At 36.8% G+C, this 15,747-nt stretch overlaps 1 pseudogene; it reads left to right on the top strand.

Annotated features, from left to right (window-relative positions):
- The first annotated feature begins 272 nt into the window (after positions 1-272).
- Positions 273-586, top strand: LOC131747538 (complex III assembly factor LYRM7 pseudogene; annotated as a pseudogene).
- Positions 587-15,747: the final 15,161 nt, after the last annotated feature.

Here is a 15,747-nt window from a genome sequence, read left to right on the forward strand (position 1 = left end):
CCAGCTACAATCTACCAGAGCTTTGCCTCTTCTTATGACAGCATCAAGGTGTCCCTATTCCTATCACAAGGCAACACCTCCACCTGCACTCTGGGCCCCATCATCTCTCACCAGCTCAAAGACTGTGTTTCAGCCCATATTCCCTGTCTCCCCTTCATCATCATAACTTCCTGTACACTAGGTAATTCTCATCAACATAGAAACCGACTCCAAAATATCCCTCAGTTAAAAACCCTCCCTTAGGAGAAGCAGCCGCAGCAGTGAGAAGAGCCATGGGACAGGCGGCCAAGGTTTTGCAGCTCTTTGAAACACTGCACAGGACCAGACAACAAGTTTTTAACAATGATGCTAGGGCATTAGAAGCAGCCAGCATAAAGATAAATGAAGAATTCAAATGTAAAGAAGTGAAACTTCTCCTAAGAAAATAGAAGAGCTAATAAAAATAGGTTCTAATGTTGAATTGATACTGAGAACATCTGTTATACAAGGTATTCACACAGACCACAATACGCTGAAATTGGTCCCTAGGAAAGCCCTTCTTATAGAAAATTTGCCATATTGTGATGCACCAACTCAGAAACAATGAATTTTTTTAGAATAAAATTAAGTCTTTGTCATTTTTAATTTTAAAATATATAACTGGCTAAACTCCTGGAAATGCAAATATTTTTCTCTGAAATGGCATATTGAAAATGAGTGCATTAAAGTATAGTTTCATAACTAAAAAAAGAAAAGAAAACAACCCTCCCTTGACTCGAGGTCTCTCTCTGGCTCTTTCCCTCATTTCCACTCCCTCACATCACATTCTCTCTTCCTCCCATTCCAGTCAAGCGTCTATCCCATCGCTTCCTCGAAGATCCATGCTGCCAAATACAGCGATTCCTTTCCTTGCTGCATCTTATTCTACTTCTCAGCAGAATTTGACAGAGCTGATCATTACTGTTGAAACACTGGCTTCTGTGACATCATATTCTTTTGGTTCTCCCTCTACTTCTCTGGCTACTCTTCAGTCTTCTTTGATGACCTCTCTTCCTCTACGAGATGCCTAAACCCCGGTTTTTGCCCTGGGCCTTCTTCCCTTCTCTATTGATCGTCTCTTCTGGCTAAGCTAATTCAGGCCCATGCTATTAAATTCTACCTCTAAGCCAATAACTCTCACATTTATATTTTCTAGTACTGAGGTCCAGACTAGTATGTCTAACTGTCTTCTCGATAACACTACTTAAATGTCTAATAGGCCTTTGAAACTTAACACATCCAAAGCAAGACTCTTGACTTTCAACCTAAGTAAATGGTACTATCCAACCAGTTGTTCAGGCCCAAAGTCTAGAAGTCCCATCCTTTTCTCCTCATTCCCCACAGCTAGCCCACTAGTTGAATCCACACTTTTCCCTCTATTGCAATTATACCATCCTAGTCCTACTCATTACCTATTTCCTAAACTATTATAATAGTGTCTTAACTGATTTTCCTAATTTAATTATCGCCCTCTTATAATCCCTTATCCACAAAGGGACCACAGTGATATTTTTAAGTCATAAATCAGATCATGTCATTCCTTGCTTAAGCCCTCCAGTAACTTGCCATTTATTTATCTTAGATAAAACTCCAACTCATTATTATAGCCCACAAGGCCCTATATGATTTGTTCTTGCTCACCTTTCTACTTTTATCTCCTTTGGCATCCTATGAGTATTTCACACATACTCCATTCTTTACTGCCCCTGAAACGTTTGTTCTTGCCTTTCTTCTATCTAAAATGTTCTTCCTCCTGATCTTTGTATCTGTCTCCTCTATTTCCTAACAATTTTGTTCATTTTTTATTTGTGGCAAATAATCCCATAAATGAGTTTAAAACACATATATATTTGACTCTATATTGTATTTAGATCAACCATGGGTTTATATAAGTGTTAAATTTAGTTCCAGCAATTTTTTTTTTTTTTTTTTTTTTCTCTCGTTACGCGGGCCTCTCACTGTTGTGGCCTCTCCCGCAGCGGAGCACAGGCTCCAGACGCGGAGGCGCAGCGGCCATGGCTCACGGGCCCAGCCGCTCCGCGGCATGTGGGATCTTCCCGGACCGGGGCACGAACCCGTGTCCCCTGCATCGGCAGGCGGACTCTCAACCACTGCGCCACCAGGGAAGCCCCAGTAGTTCCAGCAATTTAGATCATCCATGAATGCAAGTATGATTTTTTTTTAACATGAAACATAGTTTAATATAGAAAAGTTAAAAATCTAATGAAAAAGTCATATTGGTTGGAAAATATATTTTTTAACTTTATTGGGGATCATTGATTCTCCTTCCACTTAAATATTATACTGTGTGAATCAAGCACTTTGTCAAAACACAGAATGCCCTTGTTAAAAATTAAAAACTGAAGTGATAGGAGCAAGCTCAGAATTGAGAAAATACTTTCACTTGAATAGAGCAATGTGTTGGTTGTACTCTGCTTTGTTATGGTTTGTATATAAATATTCTTATAACTAGTTCAGAATTAAAGCATTTGAGAAATTTTAACACTACAATCAATTTTTCTAATTTACTAATAAGTAAATTTCTAATTACCAATAAGTAAATCTCTAATTTTCTAATAAGTAAAGTTAATTTTCTTTATCACTATAAAAATTTCTCATGGAACTCTATTCTAGTGGTGGGAGACAGGCAATAAACAAAGGCGCATATGGATAAGAATGTCTGATAGTGATAAAGCCATGAAAAAATTTAACACTGTAAAGTGATGCCGAGTGGTTGGGAAGTGGGTCTAATTTAGACAGCAGAGGCAGGAAAGATCTCTGAAGAGATGACGCCAGTTCTTAAGTACCGATAATTGTGTTGTGAAATGATGTATTCATATCTTCAAGTGATTTGAATACTGTATCTTTATTCATTGCATATCTAGTAGTGAGTTTTGAAGAAAAACAAGAATTTGAATGAAAATGTTAGAAAAACAAAAGCAAAAGATAAGCCTACCTCAAACCATTCTTGAAATATGATTGTGCAGACTTTCCAATTCAAAGAAGTAAAAAGTTACTTTAATAAGTTTCTGAAATGCCCGAATGAATCAGGGTAGCCATCCCATTCAGAAGCCTCCCCATTTAGGTTTCTACTGCTTCTTATTTTATACGATTCAAATATGACTGTCCTGGACCTCCAAGGAGCAGCGGTTCTTCCTCAAGAGCAGGGACCATTCATCTTTGTCTTCCTACAGCCCTGCACACCTCTGGGCATATCATAGGTATTCAATATTCGTTTAATCAACTAATCAATCAATCTTCTTATCCTCCAATATCAAGCTAACCAAGCTCCTGACATACAGAGGCACTAAATGAATGTTTGTTGAATTAACATGTTACAGATACATCATTCACCTAAATACCTGAGATTAGACAGCAGCAAATCAAAAAGAACACTGTCTTTGAAGACAGACAGGTCTGGAGTCTAAGGAGCCCAGCTCCATTCCTCACTATCTATTTAAACTTAAACAAGTTAAGTAATCTTTCTGGACTTCAGATCCTTCTTCTGTTAGAAAAGGATAATAGTTTACAATGTGCTGTGAAGATTTAAAAGGCAATGTGTGGAGTTTCTGCTAGAGTTTCTGACCCAAGGTAAGCTCTGGAGCAGCAAGAACAGATACCACGGAGCTGTTATTGTTAAGTATCTTGTACATATATATGCCTTGGGTGCCCACAGATATAATTAATAATTATTATTTTCATCATTGTGGGCACCTGGAGTACTTATGAGATTTTCCACCAAGCAGAGCAAAACCAAGAACAAATATTAATACTCCAAACACTTACTCTCAGTCTCAAAGACTGAGCAGAACAAGGCATGAGAGTCATCTCTCTGGCTAAGTGCCTCTGCTAGAAGCAACCTGATGGGATATGAATAAAATTAGGGCTTCTCCCAGAGAGCCATAGTTGTAGATAGGTTTCTTCTCAAAAAAGAGTTATTCTGTTGGCATTTTTGAATGACAATGGTATGAAATTACAATACAAAAACAGGTGTTGTTGTTATAACATCTTTTACAACAATTTCCTTTTTTATTTCTATATATAAAGAATTTTTATTAATGCATGACTCAGGCCATAAACTTTAGCACTATCCTTGACACTTTTCTTTCTCTCATACACTACATCTTATCCCTCAGGAAAATCTGCTGATTCCACTTTCAAAATATAATCAGAATCTGACTTTTCTCACCACTTCCAGAGCTACAACTTGGTTCAAGCAGCCATCATTTCTCACCGGGATATTGCACTAGCCTCCAACTGATCTCACTGCGTCTACCATTGACCCCTAGAGTCTATTCTGGGCACCACAGACAGAAATACCATTTTAAATCTTAAACAAAAGTTTAAGTTTTAAAGTTTCTTCTGCTCAACACCTGCATGGCTCGCCACTCAGCATAAAAGACAGCATCCTCTAAACGGTCCACGATGCCATCCATGATCTGGCCCCTCACCCATCCAACCTCCTTTCCTACTACTTCACTCCCACTCACTGCCGCAGACACACTGACCACTTTTGCTTGCCCAGAAACGCAAGTGTCTACATTGTGATCTCTGCTCTACCAGCTCCCTCTATCTAGAAAGTTCTTTTCTCAGATATGTTTTAATTTGCATTACCCTAGTACTTAGTGAGGTTGAGCATCTTTCCAAATATGCTTATTGCCATTTGTTCATCTTCTCTGGAAAAATGTCAAGTCCTTTGCCCATTTTTGAATCACGTTTTTTGCTATTGTTGTTGTTATTGAATTGTAGGTGTTCTCCATGTAGCTCACATATTAATTCCTTATCAGATTTTTCTACTTCTACAAAAAGTCATTGGGATTTGATAGGGATAGCATTAAATTTGTAAATCACTTTAGGTAGTGTTGTCATCTAAACAATGCCAAGTCTTCCAATCCATGAACACAAGGTGTCTTTCCAATTTATGTGTCTTAATTTCTTTCAACAATGTTTTGTAGTTTTCAGTGCACAAGTCTTTTACCTCCTTGATTAAGTTAATTCCTAAATATTTCATTCGTTTTGATGCTATTTTAAATAAAATTATTTTCTTCACTTCCTTTTCAAATTGTTCATTGTTATTGCACAGAAATGCAGCTAATTTTTCTAAGTTGACTTTGTATCTTATTAATGTGCTGAATCTATTAGTTCTAACAGGTTTTTTGGTGAAATTGTTAGGGTTTTCTTCTATAAGATCATGTCATCTGCAAATGGAGATAATTTTATTTCTCCTTTCCAATTTGGGTGCCTTTTCTTTCTTTTTCTTTCCTTGTTGCTCTGGCTAGAGATTCTAATACTATGTTGACTAGTAATGCCAAGAGTGGGCATCCTTGTCTTATTCTTAGAAGAAAATCTTTCTTATATTATATTAACCTAATTTTCTTCTATTCCAAGTTTGTTGAGTATTTTTATCATGAGGGAGTGTTTAATTTTGTCAAAATTTTTTTCTGTATCAATTGAGATGATCACGTGATTTTTCCCCCTTCATTCTGTTGGTAAAGTTAAGTCCCTTACCTACGAACCTTCAAGTTGTGAACTCTCAAAAACGCAAACGTGCGTTCACATGTCCAATCATGTAAGTTATTTCACGTGTCTGGCATACATTGTCACGTGTGTGCATCCTCTACAAGTGGTTGTGCTTTTGTGTACTTTACTGTATAGTACTGTATAGAGTACAGTAGCACAGTATTTTTATTTCAAGCAAGATACTCAAGAGGACAACTTCACTGAACTCCTTCCTGTGCAACACAAGCTTACTAATGAAGACCTGATGGAATTGGAGGCCCAGAGAAAGGACGAAGACAGACAGGAGGAAGAAGTAACTGAAGAACTGAAGAGATTCACGATGCAGGAAATGGCAAGGGGATTTCCTTTATTTCAGGAGGCACTTTTAGTTTTGAGGCACAGGACTGGAACGTAGAACTGTACACGAAGGCTGCAGCAACAATTCAGAATGCAATCCAGTGTGACAGTGTCATCTATGACAAGAAAAAAAGGGCTATTATCCAGACATCACTGGATCGTTTTTTCAAGAGGGTAGATAGAGTTGAATCCAGCAAGGAACCAGAACCTGTGCCATCAACCTCAGGTGTGAGTGAAATTGCAGCTTGCTTTCCGTCTCCTATTGCTGACGATCCTTCAGCTCTACCATCTCCCTCCTCAGGTCAGTAACTCTTCTTGCCTGTTCACTCGATGCCAGCCCCTGCATGCCAGCTGTTGTAGTGTATTGCTATACTTTTCAAGGTACTGTACTGTAAGATTAAAAATATTTTCTTTATTTTTTGTTTGTTTTTTATGTATTGTTTGTGTGAAAAGTATATAAACCTATTACAGTACAGTACTATATAGCCGATTGTGTTAGTTGGGTACCTAGGCTACCTTTGTTGGACTTGTGAACCAATTAGACTTACGAATGTGCTCTCAGAATGGAACACATTCATATGCAGGGGACTTGATATATTACGTATTATATCGATCAATTCTGTATGTTGAACCATGCTTGCATTCCAGAAATAAATCCCACCTAGTCATTATAGATAATCCTTTTAATGTGCTACTGAATTAGGTTTGCTAGTATTTTATTATGGACTTATGCATCAATACCCATCAGGGATGTTGGTCTGTAGTTTTCTTTTATTGTAGTGCTTTGTCTGGCTTGGTATCAGGGTAATGCTGGTCTCATAGAATGAGTTTGGAAGTGTTCTCTCCTATTCAATTTTTTGGAGAAGTTTGTAAAGGATTAGTGTTAGTTCTTCTTTAAATGTCTTTTAGAACTCACCAAAGAAGCCACCAGGTCCAGGGCTTTTCTTTGTTGGGAGGTTTTTTACTATTGATTCAATGTCCTTATTAGTTATAGGTTTATTCAGGTTTTCTATTTCTTTGTGATTCAGTCTTTGTAGGTTTTGAGTATCTAGGAATTGGATACTAGGTTAACCATTTCATCTAGGTTATCAATTTGTTGGCATAGAATTGTTCATAGTACTCTCCTAATCCTTTTTATTTCTGTAGAATAGATAGTAATGTCCCCACTTTTATTTCAGATTTTAGTAATTTGAGTCTTCTCTTTTTTTTTCTGACTCAATCTAGCTAAATTTTGGTAATATTTTGAAAAGTCAATTTTGGTTCCATTGATTTTCTCTACTGTTTTTCTATTCTTTATTTTATCTCTCAGCTATAAACATTTCCTTCCTCTGCTAGTTTTGGGTTTAGTTTTTTTCTTATGAATATAATTAATTTTACATTTTTCTTAATGTCATCACTGAGGTTCCCCTCCCCAAATATCACAGTGCTTTTTATGGTACTTTTCACTACTTAGTATTATTCTTACTTATGTAGTTTTTTTCCTCCCCCTTCCAACCTGTAAGTTCAGCAAAGCTAGAGTTAATGTCTGATTCATTTTTGTAGCCCTATAGATCAATACTTTGATCATAGGGATAAGAATTTACAGTCATTTAGTGCCTACTTACTATATATGAAGTATTATGCCAAGTGCTTTCCATACATAGTCCCATTTAATCATTACACAGTATCTCCATTTTACGGATAAGAAAACTTAGGCTTAAAGAGAAAATAATCTGTAAAACTCATATGGCTATTAAGTAACAGAAACAGGATATAAACCCAGGTCTGTGTGAACACAAAGACCATGCATCACTATTAAATTATACCCCTCTTATTCATTTATTGAGTCAATCAATATGTATTGATCATCTATTATATGTATCCAGAACTGTTCTGCTATTGAGAATACGCTAATGAATAAAAGAGACAAAACTCCTTGCCCTATCGAGCTTATGTTCTACTGGGGGAGAAGACAACAAAGAGCAAGGTAGTATGCAGTATTAAATAAAGTGGTCTGGGATGAGCAAAGACTTGAATCCAGAGGGAATAGCTAGAGCAAAGACCAAAAAGCAGGATGAGGCTTTTGGATTCACAGACTGCCAAGGAAGCCAGTATGGCTACAACAGATTGAGTGAAGGAGAGATTAATCGGAGAGGAGAAGATCAGAGAGATAACAGGGTAACAGGGGTAATGGGATAAATTTAAGTAAATATTTTTATTATCGTAAAATAGTTCATATATTTAAAGTATATTCAATGTGTAATACATGTATATATTTTAAAGAATAACCTTAAAATGAACCCTTTTGTACCTACCCTATCATTAGAAAAATTTGTGTGCCACTCCCCTTCTAAAGAGAATATTTTTTTCTATTTTTTTTGTTTTGTTTTTTTTTTTTTAATTTTTTTTTTTTTGGTGGTACGCGGGCCTCTCACTGCTGTGGCCTCTCCCTTTGCGGAGCACAGGCTCCGGACGCGCAGGCTCAGCGGCCATGGCTCACGGGCCCAGCAGCTCCGCGGCACGTGGGATCCTCCCGGACGGGGTCACGAACCCGTGTCCCCTGCATCCGCAGGCGGACCCTCAACCACTGCGCCACCAGGGAAGCCCTCTATTTTTTTATTATCCCCATACAATATATTATTTAACCTAGCTTGGTTAGAACTTTTATATTAATTGAATCAAACTGTATGCATTTTTCTGTCCATTGCTTCTTTCAATCTACATTTGGTTTTGAGACTCATTCTTACTTATATTTGCAAAATACCTCATTAATTTACACTTCTATATTGTATTAACCCATTGTGTGAAAAATACCACAATTTATCCATCATCCTGTAAATGGACACATGGGTTTTCTCCCAGGGTTTTGCTACTATGACCAATGTAGCTATGAACATTCTTGTTTGTGTCTCCTGTGAACACGTATGAGAGGTTTTATTTTTAAGTACTTAAGGAGTGAAATTCCTGGGTCATGGGGAATGCACGTACTCAGTTTTGCTGGGTAATGTTTACTGTTCTCCAAAGTGATTTACATTCATAAGCATTCTGAACACATAATAAGCATTCAATAAATATTTGAAGAAAGAAGGGGCTTTTTACATCTTCTATTTAATTTTGGAATAATATTAGACTTACAAAAGAGTTGTAAAGATAATGTAGTGTTTCCCTATACCCTCCATCCAGCTGCCACTAATGTTAGCGTCTTACGTAACCACGGTATATTTATCAAAACTCAGAAATTAACACTTGTACAATGCTATTAGCTAGACTACAGACTTTATTTGGGTTTCACTCATTTTTTTACTAATGTCCTTTTTCTGTTTATGGATCCAAGCCAGAATACCACACTGCGTTTAGTTTTCATATCTCCTTAGGCTCTTCCAATCTGTAACAGCTTCGATGTCTTTTCTTCTTACGCATAACCTAGACACTTTGGGAGAGTACTAGACGGATATTTTGTAGACCGTTCATCAGTTTGAGCTTACAGATGTTTTCTCACATGGATTTGGGGGAAATATACCACAGAGGCGAATTAGCCTTCTCACTGCATCATATCAGAGGGTACTTGATGTTAACATGACTTATTACTAGTGAAGCTAACATTTACTAGGGCTTTTTCACCATAAAGTTACTATTTTTCCCTTTCCCATACCCTAGTCATTATAAGTAAGTCACTAAGCCCAGCCCACCCTCACAGGAAGGGAAATTAAACTCCACCTCCTAGAGGACCATCAAAGAATTTGTAGACATGTGTTAAATGCACCACAATAATTAATAAATATTTGGGGAGAGATATTTCAGCATATATCCTGCTTTTTAATATTTCAGCCATTAATTTTAGCATTCATCCATGAATCTTACCTCCAGCAATTATTACTGTGGCATTCTAGTGGTCTTTTTTCCATTTCCCTCATTCCTTCTATATTTACTATTTGGAATTCTTATGTAAGGAACATTTGTCACTTCTCCACCACTTAATTATTTATTCAGCCATTTATTTCTATCAATATGAACTTATGAATATTTTATTCTTCAGGTTGTAATTCAGTAGTATTTATTATTTATTTTATTGCTTCAATTGTTCCAGCTTTGGCCATTGGGAGCTCTTAAAAGTCAGCTCCTGTGTTCTTTTGACATGCCCTACTCCTCTTTTTTTCCCCCTTACTTTTACCACAAAATGTTCCAGGCTTTTCATGAATTTTCCCTGCCCTGGCTCTAGGATCAGCCATTTCTCTAGGGAGCCCTAATTCAGAAAGGACAATTTTTTTTTTTTTTTTTTTTTTTTTTTTTTGCGGTATGCGGGCCTCTCACTGTTGTGGCCTCTCCCGTTGCAGAGCACAGGCTCCGGACGCGCAGGCTCAGCGGCCATGGCTCACGGGCTTAGTTGCTCCGCGGCATGTGGGATCTTCCCGGACCAGGGCACGAACCCGTGTCTCCTGCATCGGCAGGCGGATTCTCAACCACTGCGCCACCAGGGAAGCCCAGAAAGGACAATTTTTAAAGTCAATTTCCATGTGTTATAATGTGTGATTCCTAGACTATTCCTATGCTATAATTAATGCTATAACTAACTATAGATTTTCTATAATTAAGGCACGTGTATTATAGTATTCAGGGTAATTTACCATGTTAAAATGGAACATGACTCCAGCAACATGCTTCACCCTTTATTCTGTTCTAGCACTTACCTATATCATCTCTATGGGTCCTACAGAATATAAAATTTCATGATTCTACAATGAAAAGACAAAAGGCAAAAGATGCGCCTATGAGGAACTTTTCCTTGGGTCATAGAACTGTTTAATTTTGCTAAAAATATATTTAACCCCTAGTTGACCTCTATTTCATCTTTTCTAGCCCTCCCCTAGTTTAGCCCTATTCCTTCCATTTTATTAACAATTTTTGAATAAAATTTTGTTTGTTGCTGTACCAAATTACTATACCAATGAGGTAATAAAACCATAGAACAATGAATTCTGCTAATCTATAAAATCTGTATCTTCTTGACATTAATATAATATGATCTACTGCTGCCTAAATCATTAGTCACCAAACAGTTTAAACACTAGAGTAGTAGTTCTTGACAGAAACGGTTTCCCTTGCCACGAGGGGACATTTGGCAATATCTAGAGACATTCTTCATTGTGATAACTGGGAAGGATGCTACTGGCATCTAGTGGGTAGAGGCCTTGAATGCTGCTAAACATCCTACAGTGCACAAAAGGCCTCCACAGCAGAGAAATGGCTGACCCAAAATATAATACAGGGTTGAGAAATCCTGCACTAAAGGAACTTTCAATTTTCAAATTGGTTAAATGGTTAAGTAACAGATATTTTCCTCCCAAACTCTTAAAGGAAATATTAGCAAATACCAAGGTCTATATGCACTAAAATATTGAGTACAATCAAGGATTTTCTGGAAGAGTCAGATGATAGACTATGAAGGATCCACTGTAGCTACAAGACACCAAGAAAGCAAAAATGGAGTTAAAAGTTCAGGATGCATCTTAGCTCATTCCATTTTGAATAAGTTATTTATCTGACTCAGCCAAGGCTCAAATGCATCAGAAAAATAAATTGTTATGTATGTGGATTATCAGCAAGTTTGCACTTTAAACCAAAGCAATAATGGTTTTCCAGCTAACAAGATAGGATTCTAGTGTGATATAGGTAAGAGAATTTGGGGCCAGGAGATAGAAACCAGGAGTCTGGCCATGGCTTCATCTCTTGCTGATACGTAACTCAGAGCAAATCATGTAGCTTTCCTGGGCTATAGTCTCCTTATCTGGAAACTTTCCTATCAAAGTTGATAAATGTGATTGCAAACATCTTCCTTATCTATATCAGAGGGTCATTGTGAGAATCAAATTTTTTAAATGCACTTTTTCTTTATTATTTTGGTACTGATATCTTCTCATAATATCTTTCTTACACTGCATATATAAGTTTTGAAAAGCACAATGCCTTTGGAAGACCAATGAAAAGTGGATTCCTAGAGAGAGGAGGTTGAGCATTACCACACAGAGACATTACTGACCTCTTACAATTGACTAATTTCTTTTCCTCATCAAGGATCCCACTGGAGTGTGAAAACACATTGAAAAATATCACAGATAAGCCACAAACTGGTAGAAAATATTTGCAAAACACATTTCTGAAAAAGGACTTATTTCCAAAATATACAAAGAACTCTTACAACTCAACAATAAGAATACAAACAACCCAATTTTGAAGTGTGAAAAGATCTAAACAGATACCTCTCCAAAGAAATTATGTAAATGCCAAATAAGAATGTGAAAAAAAACCGTCAACATCACATGTCAGTAGAGAATTACAAATTAAAACAGCAATTGCAAATTAAAACAACTATATACCTATTAGAATGGGTAAACATTTTCTTTAAAACTTACAATACCAATTGCTAGCAAGAATGTGCAAGCACTCTCATTCTTTGCTGGTGGGAACGCAAAATGGAAATGCCACTTTGGAAGACAGCTTGTCAGTTTCTTACAAAGCTAAACATAGTCTTACCATATGATCCAGCACTCACACTTCTAGGTATTTACCCAACTGGTTTGAAAACTTAAATCCTCACAAAAATCTGCATGCAAATGTTTATTCAGTTTTACTCATAATTTCCCCAAACTGGAAGCAAAGAAGATGTCCTTCAATATGCGAATGAATAAAAAACTGTGGTATACCCATACCAGGAAATAATACGCCACATAAAAAGAAATGAGCTATCAGTATACTCAAAGATATGGATGAACATTAAATGCATATTGCTAAGTAGAAGAAACCAGTCTGGAAAAGCTACACACAGTGTCATGATTCCAATTACATGACACTGGAAAAAGCAAAACTATAGCAACAGTAAAAAGATCAGTGGTTACCAGCAGTTTGGGAGGGTTGCATAGGTAAATCACAGAGGATTTTTTTAGGTCAGTGAAACTATTCTGTATGTTACTGTAATGGTGGATACATGATATTTTGCATTTGTCAAAATCCATAGAATTTTACAGAACAAAGAGCAAACCTTAATGTATGCAAATATTTCAAAATCATTTAGGAGGTCGGCGGGGGTTCCCTAATGGTATTCAATCCTTGACAAAAGCATCTAAGTGCATTATAAATATATAGAACAACTTTACTGAAAAGGATGCGGGGGGGGAAACTGTGCAGACCTAAGTATTTTTGGAAATGAGTGGAGTCTATAAAGGCATAAGAAATTGCACATAAGCACTGTACTCTAGTCAATAAAGTTGTTTCCCACAGGGGTACAGGTTAACAATTCTAACTTTACTATGCTAGTATATTGAAACTGAACAATTAAGTAAGTGAATCATGGATGGTGGGCACCAGATTTCTCACTATTGGAGTGTGAATTTACAGATAAGCAAGGAAAAGAGACTGGAATCATCCATATAGTGATGAATTGGAGCCTATGAACTCATGTTTAGCTTAATACAGATGCATATGATTGCATGTAGAAATATTTATAGATATGTGTGTGTATATATACATATATATGTATATGTATATATACACACACAGGTTTGTATACACACATATATTCCCTTGCTCTGTCAGCTGAGAGGGTCTAGAAGCAATGACACCCCAGTAGCAATAGTACACCTGACATTTAGATTTGGTCTCTAATACTATTCTCTAATAAAAGGAACCAAGGCTGTTTGGAGAAATGGTTGAGGATAAGGCTGGGGCAGGATATATACAAAATGATCCAAGAGCAAATTATAGTTCCAGAAATTAAGGGAATTCCCCCCCCCCAAAATGACGAGGATATGCGAAAGGGACACAAGAATTTCCAATGACCAAAGCTAGGACAATTTGAGCAACAAAATAATAAATAGAACAATATTGGGTTATAACCCAAAGTATAAATAAATATCCCTGAGTCCATACTGATATAAATAAATGATTGAATAAATAATTAAATGAGAGAGAAGCTACAAATCCCCTGTGCAGAATTCCAAATAATTTATGTAGACACTCTACCCTCAAGGAGGTAGAGCGTAACCTTAAGTGTGGGCTGTACAAGATGACTTCCTTCCAGAGAGTACACAATGGAAAGGAAGACTAAGTACACCTGACAAATACTACCTTAGCCAGATGATCAAGGTCAGCATCAATGGTGATGTCATGTTGATATTATACTCTTGATATAATATGAAGACAATAGCACTTTACCTCTAAGTTCTCTTCCTCCAAACTCTTAACCCCAGTCTAATCATGAGAAAAACAAGAGAAAAATTCCAGGAAAGGGGCATCCTACAGTATACCTGATCAATCCTCCTCAAATCTTTTAAGGTCATCCATAGTAAAGAAAGCCTAAGAAACTGTCACAGCCAAGAGGAGCCTAAGGAGACCTGACAACTAAATGCAATGTGGTGTTCTGGATGAGATCCTGGAACAGAAAAATGACATTTGGTGGAAACTCCTGTAAATATAAAACATAAAGTTGTTCTAAAAAGTAATCAATGTAAAACATCATTAGAGAGCAATAATGGATTAAAATGTAATTGTACTTCTTCACAAGCATTTGGTTTTACTAACCGAAGATGAGACCAGAACACTATTTTTTTTTTTTTTTGATGTGGACCATTTTTAAAGTCTGTATTGAATTTGTTACAATATTGCTTCTGTTTTATGTTTTGGTTTTTTGGCTGCAAGGCATGTAGGATCTTAGCTCCCTGAGCAGGGATCGAACCTGCACCCCCTGCATTGGAAGACGAAGTCTTAACCACTGGACTGGCAGGGAAGTCACAAGGCCAGAACACTAGTTTTTATTTCCCAATATGTATAACTTTTATTTCCTTTTCTTTACCTTTTGCATTAGCTACAATTTTCAACATAATGTTTTATTTTATTTTATTTTATTTATTTTTTATACAGCAGGTTCTTATTAGTTATTTATTTTATACATATTAGTATATACATGTCAATCCCAATCTCCCAATTCATCCCACCACCACCACTATGCCCCACCCCTGCTTTCCCCCCTTGGTGTCCATACGTTTGTTCTCTACATCTGTGTCTCTATTTCTGTCTTGAAACCTCTTCATCTGTACGATTTTTCTAGATTCCACATATATGCATTAATATACGATATTGACTTTTCTCTTTCTGACTTACTTCACTTCACTCTGTATGACAGTTGCTAGGTCCATCCTTGTCTCTACAAATGACAAAATTTCATTATTTTTATGGCTAATATTCCATTGTATATATGGACCACATCTTCTTTATGCATTTGTCTGACGATGGGCATTTAGGTTGCTTCCATGACCTGGCTACTGTAAATAGTGCTGCAATGAACATTGAGGTGCATGTGTCTTTTATTTTTTGTTCTCTTTGGACTCTGTGCTTCCTGGACTTGGGTGGCTATTTCCTTTCCTATGTTAAGGAAGTTTTCAACTTTAATCTCGTCAAATACTTTCTCGGGTCCTTTCTGTCTCTCTCTTCTCCTCCTGGGACCCCTATAATGCAAGTGTTGGTGTGTTTAATGTTGTCCCAGAGGTCTCTTAGGCTGTCTTCATTTCTTTTCTTTCTTTTTTCTTTATTCTGTTCTGCAGCAGTGAATTCCACCATTCTGTCTTCCAGGTTACTTATCTGTTCTTCTGCCTCAGTTATTCTTCTATTGATTCCTTCTAGTATATTTTTCATTTCAGTTATTGTATTGTTCATCTCTGTTTGTTTGTTCTTTAATTCTTCTAGGCATTTGTTCTTTAATTCTTCTAGGTCTTTGTTAAATATTTTTTGTATCTATCTTTGCCTCCATTCTTTTTCTCAGGTCCTGGATCATCTTCACTGTCATTATTCTGAATTCTTTTTCTGGAAGGTTGCCTATCTCCACTTCATTTAGTTGTTTTTCTG

This window comes from Kogia breviceps, chromosome 20 (genome assembly GCF_026419965.1).
Source record: "Kogia breviceps isolate mKogBre1 chromosome 20, mKogBre1 haplotype 1, whole genome shotgun sequence".
NCBI lineage: Eukaryota > Metazoa > Chordata > Mammalia > Artiodactyla > Physeteridae > Kogia > Kogia breviceps.